This window comes from Carassius gibelio, chromosome A5 (assembly GCF_023724105.1).
Source record: "Carassius gibelio isolate Cgi1373 ecotype wild population from Czech Republic chromosome A5, carGib1.2-hapl.c, whole genome shotgun sequence".
Lineage (NCBI taxonomy): Eukaryota > Metazoa > Chordata > Actinopteri > Cypriniformes > Cyprinidae > Carassius > Carassius gibelio.
Window position 1 is genome coordinate 173,785 of NC_068375.1, and position 5,169 is coordinate 178,953.

A 5,169-nucleotide genomic window follows, 5' to 3' on the forward strand; every position below is an offset into this window, starting at 1 on the left:
ATAGTGGTTATTTTGGAAAAAATCCCAGGTATTTTGAGCAGTAGGATTATAAAAAAAATATGTGCTAATATAAAATTAAATTAAGTAGCCTATATAAAATTGCAAACATCTATCTTTCAGTACTTTTTTACTTAACTACATAAAAAAATCGAGTACTTTTGTACTTTCACTTGAGTAAAATTGAAAAAGGAGTACTTTTACTCTTATTGGAGTAATATTTTATTATATGTATCTGTACTTTTACTCAAGTAATTGATTTGTGTACTTCGTCCACCACTGGTTTACAGACGGTGAACTCACATCCGTCCATCACATCCCTCACTGCTGCAGTCAGACTGAATCTGATCATGATGAGATAGGGACATCGAGGCTGTCCTTGTCTGAGTGCACAGAGAGGATGAGAAAGACCATGATGAAGACCCTGAACAACACAACCCTGAACAAGAGCAGGAGAACATGTGCGGGACGATCTGACTGCTGCTGTGTCTGCTCACCATGAGCACCACTACCTGGAAAACATTTACACAGAGTAAAACACTTTATATGATGTTGTCAGCATTCTATTTATTGCTGAATTTAATTTTATATTTTTACAATTGCATGTTAATTTGATATAGCTTCATTATTTCTGTGGTGTAGTGAACTGGACTGGTCAGCAGAAGGTTGCTGGATCAATCTCCAGCGGTGTGTCTTTACTCCCGGTGACTCCAGAGGGATTGAGAGCCTGTAATAAGAGCACTGTAAGTCACTTCAGATAAAAGTGTCTGGCAAATTAATACATGTAAATTTGAATTTTGTGAATGTTTTATTGTGTCTTGGGCAGAAAAATGCTTAATAAAGCTGCTTATTTCTTAAAGCTTTTTTCTTTAACGTTCTACTATAATATTAATGCATGCATACATTTAATACAGTTTCTATTTGGGGTTTTAAAGGGTCAGGTCATCTAAACATATAAATTCAGTCATTAATGACTTGTCTTCATTCTGTTCAATCCTTTGTCCAAACACAAAAGGTGATTTTTGTCAAGTTTCTCATGCTGGTTTGTGTTCATACAGTATCAGTCAATGGAGTCTGACTTTCAGATTCTTCATTAAATTATTTGATGATACTTTAGAAACTTCTGAAACTCAGGTTTTATTGACTGATGTTGTATGAACAGAAACCAGCAGAACATACTTGACCAAAATCACATCCTCAGTGTCTTTTGGTCTTTCTCTAGATGCTCTCGGTGGCTCTGGGGTCACTGAAGATGAAGAGTCCACAGGAACACCTGGTCCTGATGAGAAAACAAGGGGAGATGCAGTGATGGAGCATTTCACCCACTGCACTCCATCTTCTCCATCCTCAGAGCACACAGCCGTCAGCAGACATTTCAGATCCTGCAAAGATGCACAAACACAAAACAAAAGCAGTCATTTTAACAGCACAGTGTCATTTCATTTCTGTATTAGAAGTAACAGAATGATCTAACTTTATATTTTTCTTTCAGGTTTTTTCCACAGATGCTGCTGTCACCTGCTCCACCACAAAAGATCTGCATCAAATGTACAGCAAACCAGAATCAGAAAAGTGCTGTAATAACTGTTTATTAATAAACTACAACTTAAAATGTATAAGATGTTTTATTGAAGACTGTAGTGTCCTCGCTCTGAGAGTCTTTGAGGGCAGGATTTCTTCATCAGTCTCTCTTCAGCAGATAAACACACGTCTCATCTGTCCCTGTAACATCCAGACAAGAGTCCGTCTCTGTGATTTATCTGTGATATACTGCATTTGCATGTTGAGATAGATGCTGATGTGTTCACTCACTTTATCCAACACAAGAGCTCCACAATTTGTCAACAATACTAATGGTCAAATGAAATAGATAACTTATGTTTACTTAATGTAGATTTATTTATTTACATTACTTACATTCATCTAAAGCAATGTAGACAGTTGATTCTAAATAAAAACACAGAACATTTCTCTGTCTCATATTAAACCGACAATTAATCGTCTTTAAGATGTATATGGTTCATGCAAATCCACTTTGGAGATGTACAGGTGCTTACTGGAGATCCGCTGTTCGCTTTACATAATAAAACATGCTTTGATGTTGTTTTTTTATTACAAATATACTACAATGTTACTGGCTAGCGTCTTTACACCTTAACAAATCAACAGTTTACTCAGTAGCTCAACAAATATGATTTTACCACATGAGAACTGTGTTTTGTTTTCACCTTTTTATAAAAACCCTCTATGCTGCTCTCCTTCACGTTCGATGATGATTTATCCCTTTCTCGTGGCATTCTGGGATTGAAAAGCATCCATCGATGAACCCTTCAGAATCTTGGCTGAAGCAGTAGGACATCCGGGGATTTCTCGCCTACTGTTTTATGGTTCAAGGTTTCGAACGTACTTCTTTCTTCACATACTCTTTTTCCCTACTATATAGTAGGTGAGTAGGCATATTAGAAAGCAAATTAAGTATACGTACAACTGGATCTCGCGAGAGTTATTGCAATTCTCGCCTACTCTTTTATGAACGCAAAAGATTCAAACATACTAATTTGTCGCATACTGCTTTTTCCATACTATATAGTAGAGAAATATTCTATTTCGGACGCAGACTAAAGAGACTGTGTCTGTTCCCCGAACTAGAAAATACAAAAAAAAAAAAAAACGTCCAAACCAAGTTAAGATTAACAATTTAATTGAGGTTCAATAAATAAAAAAACAGATGCAATACGGATAAACAAATGATAAAGCTTGGCTTATTGAATATCAGATCCCTTTCTATGAAAACACTTTTTGTAAATAATATGATCACTGATCATAATCTAGATGTGCTCTATTTGACAGAAACCTGGCTAAAACCTGATGAATATATTCTTTTAAATGAGTTCAACCCCCAAGATTACTGTTATAAACAATGAGCCACATCTAAAAGGCAAAGGGGGAGGTGTTGCTTCAATTTATGAAAACGTTTTCAGGATTTCTCAGAGGGCAGTCTTCAAGTATAACTCATTTAAAGTAATGGTGCTTCATATAACATTATCCAGAGAAACAAATGTTAATAATAAATCCCCTGTGATGTTTGTACTGGCTAATGTATACAGGCCACCAGGGCATCATACAGACTTTATTAAAGAGTTTGGTGATTTTACATCAGAGTTAGTTCTGGCTGCAGATCAAGTTTAGTTGGTGATTTTAATATCCATGTTGATAATGAAAAAGATGCATTCGGATCAGCATTAATAGACATTCTGAAATTCCTTAGCATACCCAAAACCTCAGAACAACTTGATGATGTAACAGAAACTACGGACTCTCTCTTTTCTAGCATTTTAAATACAGTTGCTCCTTTACGCTTAAGGAAGGTTAAGGAAACCAGTATGACACCATGATATAATGAGCATACTCGCACCCTAAAGAGAGCAGCCCGAAAAATGGAGTGCAGCTGGAGGAAAACAAAACTAGAGGTATTTCATATTGCATTAACCGATCCTACAGAAAAGCATTAAAAACGGCTAGATCTGATTACTTTTCTTCTCTTTAGAATAAAACAAACATAACCCCAGGTATTTATTCAATACAGTGTCTCATGATCCTGGCTCTCTTTTTCTTTCCCCCTCCCTTTTTCACTTAAACTCTCTCCCTCCCGTGGCTGGAATGAGCCGGCGCTGCTCGCTCGCTTTCTGGAGGGCCTCAACGGCGATGTAAAGGATGAGATTTTGTCCAGGGAGGTTCCTACTCGTCTGGATTCACTGATTGACTTATCATTACGTATCAAGAATCGTTTCAACCAGCACCACCGCGCTCGAGATCTGGAGTCTGCTCTACTGGCTTTGCTACCCGCCGATCCCCTTCCACTCTCCTCCTCCGAACCTGAGGCCATGCAACTGGGCGGCATCCGCATATCCTCTACGGAGCGAGAGCGAAGAGTTATCAATCGCCTCTGCATGTATTGTGCTTCACCTGCGCATTTTGTCACCGTGTGTCTGTTAAAAGCCAGAGCTCATCAGTAAGGGGAGGGCTACTGGCGAGCGCAACCACTCTGGTCTCTCCTCCTAACTCCTGCACAACCTTCACGATCCATCTTCATTGGCCTGGTTCCTCTACCTCCTGCAGGGCCCTGATTGACTCCGAGGGCAATTTCATGGATGAGTCATGGGCTCGCGCACAAGGTATTCCCCTGAAGGAGTTAGATGCACCCTCTCCCCTATTTGCTCTAGACGGAAGATCTCTCCCGAGGGTTAACCATGAAACTCCACCCTTAACACTCACTATATCCGGTAACCACTGTGAGACCATTTCCTTTTTAACTTTTCATTCCCCATATTTCACGGTAGTTTTAGGACATCCCCGGCTTATACAGCACAATCCCCAGATTAACTGGATAAAGTGTACCATTCTCTCTTGGAATGTTTCTTGTCTCTGTTTTTCAGGAGGACCCAGGTGATTTGTCTGGGGTGCTGGAGGAGTATCACGATCTGCGGATGGTTTTCAGCTGTTCTTGGGCCGCTTCTCTCCCCCCTCACCGTCCCTATGACTGTAGCATCGACCTTCTCCCGGGCACTACGCCACCTCATGGTAGATTGTATTCCCTGTCGAGCCCCGAACGCGAAGCTCTTGAGAAATATCTGTCGGAGTCCCTGGACGCAGGTACCATAGTTCCCTCATCCTCTCCTGCGGGCGCTGGGTTGTTCTTCGTGAAGAAGAAGGATGGTTATTTGCGCCCCTGCATAGACTATCGGGGCATTAATGAAATAACTATTAAAAACCGTTATCCATTACCCCTCATGTCATCGGCCTTTGAGGTCTTGCAGGGCACCAAATTCTTCACGAAGTTGGACCTTCGCAACGCCTATCATTTGATTCGCATAAGGGAGGGGGATGAATGGAAGACCGCGTTTAACACGCCCCTTGGGCACTTTGAATATCGCGTTCTCCCGTTCGGTCTTGTAAATGCCCCCGCTGTCTTTCAGGCGTTGGTCAATGACGTCCTTAGAGACATGCTCAATATTTTTGTTTTAGTTTATCTCGATGATATTCTTATTTTCTCGCCCTTCCTCCAGGTGCACGTCCAGCAGGTTCGCCGCGTTCTTCAAAGGCTTCTCGAGAATAGACTGTTCGTCAAGGCTGAGAAATGCTGCTTCCCCTGTGCTTATTTCTCACATCGGT

The 5,169-nt window shown here is 40.5% G+C and overlaps 1 long non-coding RNA gene across 1 annotated transcript; it reads left to right on the forward strand.

The window, feature by feature from the left end:
* The first annotated feature begins 403 nt into the window (after window positions 1–403).
* Window positions 404–1,567, forward strand: LOC127988348 (uncharacterized). The gene is made up of 3 exons (XR_008161619.1): window positions 404–529; window positions 640–740; window positions 1,220–1,567. It is a non-coding gene; the product is annotated as an uncharacterized LOC127988348 (long non-coding RNA).
* Window positions 1,568–5,169: the final 3,602 nt, after the last annotated feature.